This window comes from Mixophyes fleayi, chromosome 2 (assembly GCF_038048845.1).
Source record: "Mixophyes fleayi isolate aMixFle1 chromosome 2, aMixFle1.hap1, whole genome shotgun sequence".
Classification (NCBI taxonomy): domain Eukaryota; kingdom Metazoa; phylum Chordata; class Amphibia; order Anura; family Limnodynastidae; genus Mixophyes; species Mixophyes fleayi.
The window spans coordinates 82,135,534-82,150,200 of NC_134403.1; positions in this window are offsets into that span (position 1 = coordinate 82,135,534).

Genomic DNA, 14,667 nt, shown 5'->3' on the forward strand with positions numbered 1-14,667 from the left:
CGTGTACCCGCGAGTGCAGGGGGGTCGGTAATGGCTAAATCCACTTCAGCTCAGGTACCTTCAGACGCCAGGTCATGTGACTGCAGCGGTCACATGGTACTCAGTGCGGGTGGGCTGCTGGATATCTTCCCATTCTGTGTGCTGTGCAGTGGAGAATAAGGTAAGAAGAAGGTGTGCTGGAGAGGGGGCACGTGTGACTAAAGGTGCTGGAGAGAGGGCATGTTTGACTAAAGGTGACGGAGAGGGGGCATGTGTGACTAAAGGTGCTGGGCAGAGTGGGGGCATGTGTGACTATAGCTGCTGGGCAGAGAAGGGGAAAGTGTGATTAAAGCATGTGGGCAGAGATAGACACGTGTGATTAAAGCATTTGGGCAGAGGGGACATATGTGAGCAAAGCTGCTGGGCAGAGGGGGCATGTGTGAGTAATGCATTTTTCTGTAAGAGGGTGGCCTAGTGCTTTTCACCTGCTAGGCACGCCCACAATGATGCACCAACATCCCCCAATTAAACGAAGACTCGCACAATGTCGGGTTAAGTGTTTAAACACTTAACCTGGGGTTCCCGACATGGTCACTGACCCCCGTGTTTTGGTTTTGGATTCGGTTTTGGATCTGGACTACCATCGTGTTTTGGTTTTGGTTTTGCAAAACCGCCATTGTGTGTTTTGGTTTTGGTTTTTGTTTTTGGTTTTGGTTTTTTGTTTGGGTTTTGTTTTGCTATTTTGTTGGAAAATCAATGTTTTTGGGCCTGAAATAACCCAATTTAGTGCTCCAACTGTTTCATAGATAAGTAATCTAATTGTAGAGGTAATAAATCATCCAAAAATCAGTTTAATTCCTGGTAGGTAGGCCTTCATTTATTCTACACACAAAACAGATTGTCTTCCTCTTCATCTATGCATATTGGCAATGCACCCCTCGTCTTTGGATGTATATTACACCCTACACTTATAGTTCAATATGTAAAGAAATGGAAAAAGGCAGTTTGCTTTCTGTCTCTCTAGGCCCCCCTCCACTTGTCGAAAATACAAAAAAATTCAGCCGTTATAGACTATACAATATTAATTGAAATGGACAAAGTCAGTTTGGTTTCTGTCACTCTAGGCCCCCCTCCACATGTCGAAAATACAAAATAAATTCAGCCATTATAGACTGTACAATATTATTTGAAATGGACAAAGCCATTTTCATTTGTGGCTCTCTAGGCCCCCCTCCACTTGTCGAAAATACAAAAAAATTCAGCCGTTATAGACTGTACAATATTAATTGAAATGGACAAAGCCAGTTTGGTTTCTGGCTCTCTAGGCCCCCCTCCACTTGTATAAAATACCAAAAAATTCAGCCATTATAGACTGTACAATATTAAGAGAAATGTACAAGGCCAGTTTGGGGTCATTCTGTCTATGACACCTTACCCTTAAGGATAAATTGCCCAAACAGCAGCCTTTCAAGGCGGTACGTGATATGGAAATACCACAAGTCCCTTTCCTCTTTGGGGGTAGATTGCACCCTACACTTACATAGAAAGTTTTAAAAAGATGTTATCATCATCATCTTCAGCTTCATCCTCAACCTCATCAGTGTGTACGTCATCATCACAGACTATCAGTTCATCGCCGCTTGAATCTGCAATTAGAGAACAGTCAGTGCTTGGATGTCTTGGATGGTGAAGGCCTTCCTCGTGGAAGATGTAGTTAATTTTTATAAACATCATTTTCTCCACATTTTTGGGAAGTAACTTTCTACGGCGATCACTGACTAAGTTCCCTGCTGTGCTGAACACTCGTTCAGAGTACACACTGGAGGGTGGGCAGTTTAAGTATTGCAAAGCAAGTTTGTACATGGGTTTCCAAAACGCCTGCTTTTCTTCCCAGTAAGGAAAGGGACTGTCTGACATTTCCATATCAACTACCTCTTGAAAGTAATCCTCCACCATCCTTTGCATGTTTATACTCGTATTGGATAGAGTTATGGGCACATTTTTTAAAAAAAATCCTTCAAACTAGCCCAGATGTTAAATAGTTCTGGTCTGCCCCCTGCGTCTTCCCTGCTTCTTTTTGGTAAATTTAATTTTTTACGAGCAGCAGCAGCTTGAGAAAGTGAAGAAGGACACGTCGTCAAGCCGAGGCCCAGTTCAGCGGCCAACTTTCTGAGCAATAGCTCCTTGCAAAAGTTCACATCTCGCTCATTTACAAGTAAAGACTCAATGTAGGTTTTAAACCTTGGATCAAGCACAGGGGCCAAAATGTACTGATTGGAGTTCAAGATCTTAATAACTCGAGGATCATTGTGAAGCGAATTAAGTACTTGATCGACAAGGCCAACATACTTTGCTGAATTGCTTGCTTTCAGCTCCTCCTTCATTTTCTCCAGCTGCTTTTCAATAGTCTAATTAAAGGAATGACTTGGCTCAAACTAGCAGAGTCTGCACTCACCTCACACGTCACAACTTCAAATGGTTTCAGCACCTTGCACAGCACTGAAAGGATTCCCCACTGTGCAAGAGTGAAATACATCCCCCCTCCTTTCCCAATGTCATGGCTTGTGCAATATGCTTGGATGGCTTTACGCTGTTCCTCCATCCTCTGAAGCATGTACAAGGTGGAATTCCACCTAGTTACCACCTCTTGCTTAAGTTGGTGGCAGGACAAGTTAAACTGCTCTTGGAGCTGCTGTAATCTCCTACATGCTGTGGCTTAATGCCTGAAATGGCCTGAAATTTTACGGCCACCGAAAGCATCTCCTGCACCTCACGGTTATTTCGTAGGAAGCTCTGCACCACCAAGTTGATGGTGTGAGCAAAACAGGGAATGTGTTGGAAATCACCCAGCTGTAATGCTCGCACTATATTGTTGGCGTTATCAGAAATGACATACACTGGGGAGAGTCCAAGTGGTATAAGCCATGTATCAATCACATCTCTTAGTTTGCGTAACAAATTGTCAGCTGTATGCCTGTTAGTGAAGCCGGTGATACAAAGAGTGGCCTGCCTGTGACAAATGTTACATAGGGGTGTACATGCTGCTGCTACTCCTGCTGGTGAAGGTGAATGACCAACCCAGTGGGCTGTCACAGTCATATAGTCTTTGGTTTGACCACTTCCACTTGTCCACATATCTGTGGTTAAGTGGACAGTAGGCAGAATGGCATTTTTCAGTGCAATTTCTACATTTTTACACACTTTTTGGTATAGTTGTGGAATTGCTTTACGGGAGAAATGGTGTCGCGATGGAATTCTGTAACGCGGACACAAAACCTCAATTAACTGTGAAAAACCAGCTGCGTTTATTGTGGAGATTGGACGCAGATCTAACAGTAACATTGCAGCCGTGGCGTCTGTGATTCGCTTGGCGACTGGGTGACTGCTGTCATATTTGCTTCCCCTCGCAAATGATTGTTTCACAGTTAATTGCTGAAATGTAGGACTGCTCATTTTATTGACCTGCCTCTGGGATGACGATTCACCCCCAGCAGCAGCAACAGCAGCAGCAGTGGGACTAACGCTTTCTTCAGAGGAATCAATAATAGTGCAGGAGTCATCCAGCCTTAAGTGGGATGCCGGGCTAATTTCGAGCGCTACTGAGGATATTGATGAGGATGGTGTGGTGGGTGTATTTTGTAGCCGTCGGGATGTCAGTGAGCGGAGGGTCTTAGCTGATGATGGAGTGCTTGTAATTTTTTGGGAAGAACTTTCAGCTTTTCCCAACACTTTGCCATGAACTCTCGTTAAATGGCGTAACATAGACGAGGTTCCAAGATGGTTAAGGTCCCTCCCTCGACTGACTGTGGCTTGAAATACACTACAAATGGCTATACAATTGTTGTCTGGATTTGGGTAGAAATAATTCCACACATAAGAAGTGGATTTTTTTGTTTTATGCCCAGGCATGACAATGGTCTTTTTCTTGTCACATGCCAGAACTGCTGCCACTGGTGCAGGACTTACACAAACAACCTCATCAACATCCTTATTAGCACCCTCATCGCCTACACAAATCTCACCCTCATCCTCTTTTAATTCCAAAGTGGCATCCTCAATTTGTGTATCACCGGCTACACTCGGGCTATTAAGGCACACATCAGCAGAATGCTCACCATTAGACATCCCACTGTTGGATGGACTCTCCACAGGGATTGGTGTCATTTGTGAATCAGAGCAAACATTATCCTCTAATGCCTTACTGTTATATTGCAGTTTGGCTTTGACGCGTAACAGTAGTTGTGCACCAATTGTAGGCTTGGTAACTTTTTGGGATCTGCCACTAATAGCCAAAGGTGAAGGCATCATTCTCTCTTTGCCACTGCGTGTGTAGAATGGCATGTTGGCAATTTTTTTTTTATCGGCACTTAACTTTTGCTCAATAACACTTCTTTTTCGCTTCAACAGAGTAAATTTTTTGGGGGATTTTGTTTTTTGGACTGATTTCGAATCACTCTGTAGTTTGACATCGCCTTGCCCAGATGATGTACTGGGAACACAAACATCAGGACTGGTGACAGAACCTGGTTGCTCATTCTGATCATATGTAGACTGCTTTGTATCAATTCTGAGCGCAAAGCACTTGTAGTGGTAAAAATTATTTGGTAAGATACTGCTGACAAATATGACTTTTGACAGCCAGAAATATTTATGCACAATTATGGGGGACACCCCAAAAGCACTGGGGAGTGCTAAAAATTATTTGGTAGATACTGCTGACAGATATGACTTTTGACAGCCAGAAATATTTATGCACAATTATGGGGGACACCCCAAAAGCACTGGGGAGTGCTAAAAATTATTTGGTAGATACTGCTGACAGATATGACTTTTGACAGCCAGAAATATTTATGCACAATTATGGGGGACACCCCAAAAGCACTGGGGAGTGCTAAAAATTATTTGGTAGATACTGCTGACAGATATGACTTTTGACAGCCAGAAATATTTATGCACAATTATGGGCGACACCCCAAAAGCACTGGGGAGTGCTAAAAATTGGTTGATACTGCTAACAGATAGTAATTTTGACAGCCAGAAATATTTATGCACAATTAGGGGGGACACCCCAAAAGCACTGGGGAGTGCTAAAAATTAGTTGGTAGATACTGCTGACAGATAGCAATTTTTGACAGCCAGAAATATTTATGCACAATTATGGGGGACACCCCAAAAGCACTGGGGAGTGCTAAATATTAAAAAAATAAATTGAACCTCTATCCTCCTTTCTTCTCTAGTGATTTTTGTTACAGCAATTGGAATAAGAATATTGTATTCTCTGTCCCTGCTCTAATCAGCCTGTGACTACACCCTGCTCTCTCCCTCTGTCAAATGGCGATGGATTGCTGTGGAGGTGTGTATTTATAATCTTGAAGTATCGCCAGAACCGAGCCACGAGAGCCGACAATGTCACGATGACGTTCGGCCTTGATTTGGATTCAGAGCGGGCGGGAGAGTACCGAGCTACTCAGCTCGGTACTCGGATACCCAAAGTTCGGATGGGTTCGGTTCTCGGGGAACCGGACCCGCCCATCTCTACTTTAAATTAACACTCATGGAGGTTGCACTGACGTGAAAGTGTAGTGCTGGAGAGCTGTCCATTCGGAATAACTTGCGGTCAGCATGCTGGTGCAATCAGAGATCTGCAACATTGCTTAAAATCGTTTTTTCATAAATTCTGATTTTAGTTGTAGGTCTCCTCGGTGTCGGAATTGTTTTGTAGAAGGGCAGCCTTTTCCTCCCTGAAAAAGGATTCACATTTTCTGCCACCTCTGAGGTCCTGGACATCTGGAGGTATATTTACTAAGCTGCGGGTTTGAAAAAAATGGAGATGTTGCCTATAGCAAGCAGTCAGATTCTAGCTGTCATTTTGTAGAATGTACTAAATGAATGCTAACTAGAATCTGGTTGCTACAGGGAACTCCATTTTTTCAAACCCGAAGTTTAGTAAATATACCTCCAGGTCTCATCCCTATATTTATAGTGATACACACTTTGCGCCATATATTTTCACTTCTGCAGGAAATTGCATTTCTAGTGTATTTCTGTCAATGTAATAAATATATTCACACATAAATCTAAGACGAGCCATATCTTAGAAGAAAAAAGGATATGATCAAAAGGGGGGTGTTTGTTAGCTATACTTTAATGTGACATTTTAAAAGCATCCACCAACTAAGTGCAGATTGCTATTATTTAGAAGTGTTCAAATACAGTGAAGCAGGCATGCACCTTAATATGTGGGCACACAAACCAGTATTGGGGTCCTGAGGTTTTTCACTTGTAAATTTACCTTCAATCTAGACATGTCTGTTGAAAAAACCATAATTGATTACCATGAGGGGGCTGCTGTAAGGGAAATTTTGATTTAAATATATCTCAATTAAATGTGCATCCTTACTGCATATGTAGTAACAGTTTTCTTTGTATGGTAAGTAAATCTGAAAGACTAACAAATATTTTAGAGTTACGTAAGATCATTTTTCCTACTTATTGTGTATGCAAAATGTGTACCCGTAGTAACATATTGTCAATACTTGAACTACATAATAGAAAATAATACAAGTAACTAGAGGAAAATTAAGTTAAAATCATTTTTTTTCACTGAAACATAAAACATTTTAGAGCTGACCATGAAAACTCCGGAGGTGCATCTGCCGTTTTCAACATCCATATCTCTGCTTGTTACCACTTCTCCATTCTTATTTTATCTTACATTTGTCTCATTATTATCACCTCGCTGTTCTTCTTCTACTCCCCTTTTCCCATTCATCTCAGGTCTGTATCCTTCTAACTAATTTATATACTTCAATAGTATTCCATATTTCTAACCACTTCCTTTTTTTCTGTTCATGGTATTCTCACCCACATCACAGTTTTATTACTTTTTCTATTTATTTTCTCTGGACAGCAATGAACATACCGTCCAGTGGTTCTGTAAGTGTTGATTGGATGTTGAAAACTCCTGACTTTTTGCTATATATCACAGTCTTGTAATGCCTCCTGTTACATAGTGCAGAACGTAATATTATCATATTAATAAATAACACAAGTAATAATAATCTTAAAAATGTTGTGGTTTTTTTTTCATCTCAATTAGCTACAGTTATCAACCTATCTGACAAACCAATGAACCGGTTCCCACACCCTCAGAAGCTGATTAATTAGTAGGGACATTAGGGGAGGTCGGTGGAATAACAGTATTTTGCCATTCATTATCCATCATTGGGGGATGTAAATATGAAGCAGTGAAACCTTTTTCAGTCGTAACATATTAGGGGCCATAATCTGAAGATAAGGAAAAGCTAATTATGCTGTTAAAGAAGCAATTAAATAAGCGGGAGCAAGTTAGAATGGGTTGAAAAGTTTTATAGATTAAAACAATGGGCATATTTTAAACAAGGCAATTAAAAAACAGACTAGCGGTATTATCATAAGCACTTACCCACGGGGATGATTTCATTGATGATAACACAACTCTCGAGATCCGGAAACACAGTTAGGAACCTATCCTTTAATCGATTTCTCTAATATTTTATTCCAAGGAAAAAAAAATCACAAGAAAGCGGTTGGATAGCTGGCTATTTTAATCAAAGCAATTATACCTGTAAATGTGATTCTATGAATGACATTAGATTAAAATAATTGACTTTTGCTTTAACTGTTTAAATAGACTAAGTTATATTATTAGATAAGACCTGCATTTTACTCGTTGAAATTGGGGATCCTTTTATAGCAGCATATGTAAAAAATAAAAACCCAATGGGGAATCTTACACTCAGCACTGTTGTCCTTAAAATGTTTATACAGTCATTAATAAAGCTACAAAACTGAGTGTGTTCACGTAAGTGCAGCATAATTAGACATGGACACAACATTTTAGGAGGCGAATATTAGGCAGGAAATATGAGGCAGGCTCACCAACAAGAGGCCCAATAAAAACTTCAATAGCCGGCCCAGGGGGCATACGCCCCCCCTGACGCCGCCCCAGCCTGCCTCAGTTTTAAAGAAAAAACGCATGTATATATCGAGCATACGTATGTCCATGGTGAAGTACAAGCATATGCAGGAAATACGATCTCTGATGAATACAGGAGCAACTCACTTATCTGATGTAAAACCTAGCGCACATAGCAGTGCGTTTTTTATCTAATTCACTGGCAGACGTATTTTTGGATACAACATGCATTTATATTGCCGATTGACAGAGGAACGCACAGGTGTGCAATTCTTACCTTACACTCATGTTTCATGACATAACTATCATATCACCCTGCATATTAACCCTTTGTATGATGCATTACCACATCAACCTCTACTATTGCAAGGTGGAATTGCACAATACCAAAAAAAACATAAAGACCTTACTTGCTTATAAAAAATAAAACAAACATAAAGTTTTTTTTAACTAAATAACTTTTTTTTACAAACAAAACTTGCAATTAAACTATAGGAATAAAAAACAAATATAAAACTAAATTTAATGTTTTTTTAACAAATCAAAATAATTCATATTTTTTTTATACTTTTCAATTTTTTAAACAATATATGGGCGGGTGGTATTTCTTCGTCAACAGGAAAAAAGCATTTCACAATAGCAATCTTATGACATTAAGTAAAAATATCTTAGCTCCATGGGTGTAGTTTGTTCCCACATTTTTCTAGCTCAGTAGAGTTTAGAGGTGCTAAGAGAAATTCTCTGCAAAGGTTCATCTTATCAACAGCCAGGACTGCATTTTGGAGACACATGTATTGGGAAGGGGAAGAATTGCTTGGCAACAAACACTTATTAGGACCATGTAGTCAATCTGTATCATCATCATCATCAACATTTATTTATATAGCGCCAGCAAATACCGTAGCGCTTTGCAATTGGGAACAAACATTAATAAGACAATACTGGGTAATACATACAGACAGAGAGGTAAGAGAACCCTGCTCGCAAAGCTTACAATCTATAGGACAATGGGAGTTTGAAACACAAGGGCATGTGCTACATCAAATTGCACAATGGACCAGCTAGAACGCAAAGGTAAAAGTATTGAGTGGACTGTGTGTGTTGCAATGTTGGTCAGAGGGTTGTTGTCTTGTGTTAGCTGTGTAGAGGATGGTAATAGGGTAATCTATGGAAATTAAGATGGTGGTTGAGGAATATCATAACCTTGTCTGAAGAGGTGGGTTTTCAGTGAATGCTTGAAGGTTTGAAGACTAGAAGAAAGTCTTACTGTGCGTGGGAAGGAATTCCACAAAGTGGGTGCAGCCCGGAAAAAATCCTGTAACCGAGAATGGGAGGATGTGATGAGAGTGGAAGAGAGACGTAGATCGTGTCTAGAACGGAGGTGTCGAGTTGGGAGATAGTTTGATAGAAGTGAGGAAATGTATGTCGGTGCAATTTTGTTGATGGCCTTATATGTTAGTAGAAGAATTTTATATCTGTAGAATGGCAATCTTTGCCTAGGCGTAGACAAAGACACATTTAGTAAATAAAGGCTTTCCAATGCTTACACATTTTTCTGCTGCAAAATAAAATTATTATTATTTTGCTAGATTATTCCATCGAGATACATTTTTTTGCAGGTGCCTGGGATGTTCCTGCCTCCTCAGTTTCTTCCAGGGGCACCTCCATTTGGGACTCCTCCATGGTCTGGGAATGGGCTAGGTGGTGAGGTGGGGAAAGGGAGTCTTCCTGGGTTGGGGAAATTGAGAGAAGGGTTCCTGAGGAAAGGAATTCTTCCTGGGTCTCTTCATGGCCTCCTGCTGATGGCGGATGTGGAGTATGAGGTGGTGGCGGCAGAGAAGCTCTGTTGGAGGAAAGAGGACACATTAGTTTTGAGATAATTGTTATTTTTCTCTCCCACATACATAGCCCGATATGTTATATGATATATGATATATATGATCTATTATATGATAATCTAATACTAGTTAGATTGAAATGTTAATTGTCAAATACAACACTTGGCCCATTACTCCATCATTTCCCAAATAAATATACCTCTGCACCACTTGCATATGAAGTTTACCTATGACTACAGTTGACCCGTCGCCACAGACACAGCTTTGCAGCCCTATAGGCAGAATTCTTCTGGTCATTGGAAATGTACCAAGCTGTGGAACCAAAACAGTCCATTATACTAACAAGTGCCCACAGCTCAGCACGAGAGAAGCTTGCTGTCCTCATGTTTGCAAGTGAATAAGACATTTCAACATTCTCCTCACTGATTGACTCTCAGGCTATGGGAGGGCATTGGCAGGGCCGCCATAAGGGAGTACGACTGGCACAGCTGTGGGGGGACCGGAGAAATCAGGGGGCCCATCAACTGTTTTATGGGAAGGAGGGAGGGAGGGAAGCACATCTACTGTGTTATGGGGAGGGGGAAGCTCATCCACTGTGTTATGGGGAGGGGGTAACGCATCCACTGGGTTATGGGGAGGGAGGGAGCATGCATGTCAAAGATAGAGGAGGAGGTGGGGGCTGCCAGATTAATTAATACTGGGCCCCGTGGATTCTGATGGAAGCCTTAGGCGTATGCACCTCAGTCGTGGATCCCATCTATACCATATCTAAAATGGCTGATTTCTTCTCACCTGTCCTTAATGGAGCATCTGTCATTTAATCACAATAGCGAGCCAAAACCAGGCAATTAGGGGCTTTACAACGCCCTTAATAGGCAATCATTGATCCCTGCCATTTTGTGATTGCAAACTATATATTATTATAATGGAAACTATAGCTCCTGGTTGATTTACAATTATGCCTTTGATAAGTAGTGTTTATAACTGTTTGGTGAAGGATGATGAAGAGCAACCTGCCACAAGCCCAATTTTTCTCAAAGAGAAGTTAAAGTACTAATAGAGCTGGTGGTGATGAGGCTGCATGCTACTATCCATCAGCTCTCCTTCCCAGTAATCAATGAATTTGAGAGAATTTGACGGTGCAGGATAATGCTGTGGGTCCAATTAGAAGATCGGTGACCGAGGTCAAGAAACGGTCAAGTAAAATAAATTATTATATTGTGCTCTGCATATCTAACACACTTCCAAAATTTGTCAAAACAGAAAAATGTTGTCTAAGGTATGGAAGACCAACATCTTTTATAAATGTAAAAACTTTTACGTTACTTTGCAACCTTTTTTTAAGCCTTAAATAAAAGGTTTATGGTTGGGAAGCTTTCTGCTATTAATATGTGAACTTTAGGCCCAATACATTTCTATCTCTATGTATGTCTGCTCATGTCTTGGAAATTATTTTGGACAGTATACATTGCAACATTCTTAACTTTAAACATTTCATACAGGTGGCAAGATATCTAGCATTGCCTCAAGAACATGTTAAGGGGCCACTGCAGACATGCTAGAGGCATTGGCGGTCGTTCCATGGCGTCCTTGGACCTCATTCCTCTGGACACCATGGCTTTGTCCTGCATTAATGATCAGGGCATGGGCCATATTGACCAGCAAGAGCCTCCAACCACACCATTATCCCCCAGATGTAAATTTCAGATACATGTAAAAACTCTTTAAATGACTAATGTTTTGTTGAAAGAAATATAAACACACAAAAACAATATAAATATGGAAGCTATATAGAAAAATACATGGCATATTTTTTTAATGAAGCTGTCAATTTGGAATCAAATAAAACACCAAAATCATTTTGATTTATATTGCAACCTAGTCAACCTATGTTATAATCTGCCCATGTTCTTCAAGATTACTGTGTATTTTCAGTGAAGATCCCTTCGAGATTGCAAATGGATGCCTAGCTAAAATTCCTAATAAGCCAAAGATATGCAAGTTTAAGTTTAAGATTGCACAATCTTTTGGTGTTATTTGCTATACATGACCCCACATATACACACTTAAATCTAAAAAAATAAATAGAAAAAAGGTGAACTGTCAACTGATTGTGATGACATCTAATAATATGGTGCAAAAACGTGGATGTTGTGGACTCAAACATTGAGGCTTATGCTGTTTTTTTTTTCATTCATCATGTTCGCTGGAGATGCAGATACGGAGGAGTAAGATGATACCACTGTGGAGAACACTTGTGAGGGTGCTGCTGTACAACACCAAAATGAGGACAATGGGCAGCCTTCAAGGTTACATCAATTTTATTCCAACATGTATGCCAGCAATCAAAAATTGGAATCCAACACAGAGCAAATTAATATAACCTTCACCTATATTGTTTCCATTTTCCAAAACATAGATAATACCTTGGTCCGCCTAACCAACCTTGTTGCCCAGTATGTCACCACTACATCTCCTGCCCATATGTCACATGTTTCCATTCCTTGCCCTATGCCACATTTCTCCCCTCAGATCCCTATGACACTAGGTTACCCTTATTATCTGGCCCAAGTTTTCCATAATTAACCACCCACAGTTTTCCAAGTTTATCTGCCCAGGTTTTCATGTTTATCCACCCCAAGTTCATCATCATTTTCAACCCAAAGTTTACCCTTATAACCCACTGAAATGTTCTGCCCCACTGCAGTCTCCTGCCTCACTTTCCGCTTATGCCCCACTGCCCTCTGTTGACCCTCCACCACTTGATGCAATATGTGTTCCTCTACCAGTGGTGGAATCCACTGGCCAGGTGACCCAGAGTAAACTGAAAAACAAAAAAAACTCTAACTGTTGGCCCTGGGAGAAAGTAAGGGAGGAAATCCAAGTATTATGTTATTATGTGTGGGTTTATTGGTCACGTTTTGAATTTGTTGTTTGAACCTAATACACCATGTTGTACAAAAAACAGGTTTCTTTGGTTATTTGTTCACTTACTTTAAACATTACATATGAAGCAAAACCTAAAAGGTACTTACATGTAATGTGTGATGAGATCATATATTCTTTGAACCAAGAATAGTCTATTAAATCTGGAGGACTAGGTGTTATAATTCTGTTCCAAAAACTAGATCCTGGTAATGACAGCCATTGAGCCAGGAGAATGATGAAAACATACAACTATTTTATTACAGGGAGGTATGGCCGCCTTCAGAAATCATGGGGCCCAGTACAGGGCCCCCCCTCCCCGATGAGCGCCTCTCCCCATGAGCAACAGCAACACATACTTACCTGGGGGCCCGTTGTCTTGCAGTCCGCTGGTCTCCGCTACTCTGTCTTCAGCCTGGCTGTCACCGTGACAGCCAGGCACCAGGATGCGATCGCAGGGGCGGAGGAATGATTCCCCCTGCGATCATGTGCTCTGTCTGTGACAGCCAGAGCACATGATCGCAGGGGAAATGATTCCTCCACCCCTGCGATCGCATCCTGGTGCCTGGCTGTCACGGTGACAGCCAGGCTGAAGACATCAGCGGAGACCAGCGGACTGCGGGCCCCCAGGTAAGTATGTGTTACGCTGTTGTATCGGGCCCCCTGGTGAGCCCGGGCCCGCTACAACAGTACCCCCCGTACCCCCCTGATGGCAGCCCTGCAGGGAGAACTCAATCCAGGTAATGCAAGGTAACACAGATCAGGTAAAGCTGGATATATAAAGAAACATCCGGGTGTGGTTTCTATAACAAGTAAATGGTAATGAATACAACACAGCAGGTACAGGTAATTTAGCTGAACAGGGATTAACAGCAAGGACCAGGAATTCACAAGAACTGTTTGTTTGCAGTATGTCCAAAGCACAAGACAGTTTTCAAGAAAACATCCACTTGACTGGGTACAGGCCAGTAGTAAGCAGTTATTGAACAGCAGGTACAAGTAACTTAACTGAACAAAGGTACAGGTAGAAGCAACGATTTCACAGGAACAGAAAGTAGCAATATAGCTAGTTTAAGGGAAAAGCAAACAATGACCAGCCAGGTGCCTTGAAGGAAGCAGGCATAAATAGTCAGTAACACAGGTATGGTAATTAACAAGGAGCAGAAGATTAACCCCTGCCAGTGAGGGGAAAATGTTTAATGGTAAAACAGCAGGTACAAATCAATGGCAGAGACTTAACATAGAGTCCTAACACTAGGATTGACATAATCAAACTCCTGGCCAGCAACCTCTGTCTCTTTCACCCATGGAACCTCACATTGGGTAGCGATGTTATGGAATACCACACACAGAGCAATTATGTCACATACAAGATTGTGCGTATACATAAGAGCTCCACCAGACCAGTCAATTCTGCAGAATCTGGTCTTTACTAGGGCAAAAGTCTGCTGTAAAACAGATCTGGTGGACATATGCGCTGTATTGTAAGAGACCTATTGCTCTGTGTGTGGATTTAAATTGTAAGTGAGAAGTCAAGGGCGGAAAGGTTACATTCTGTCTCCTACAAAGAGTGAAAAGAAATAAAAAAATGAAAACTATGAAACATGACAATTTATTTAAAAAAAAATGAAAACCACATTATAAATAAGAGGTGGGAAACGTACGTCGTCAGGCCTGCAAAATCATATGGTCTAGTCAGGGTCGACAGAACGTGTTAAGCGGGGTAAGGAAGATAGAGTCGCCAAGCATGAGAGGTGCTCCCCGCAACTGCCATCCCCTGCTCCTCCGCCGGCCCAAAAGAAATAAGAAAAATAGAAAAAATAAAAAAGTACATCTTTGACAGACAGGTGCTCTCCTCCCCTCCCCTCCTTCCTGTACAGTGAATGTCGGGCATAGCGTCATCAAGCCTTACAGTTGCAGTGAGAAGTGCACAAAGAGCAGCAGCGAATGACACAGAAGAGAAGAAGA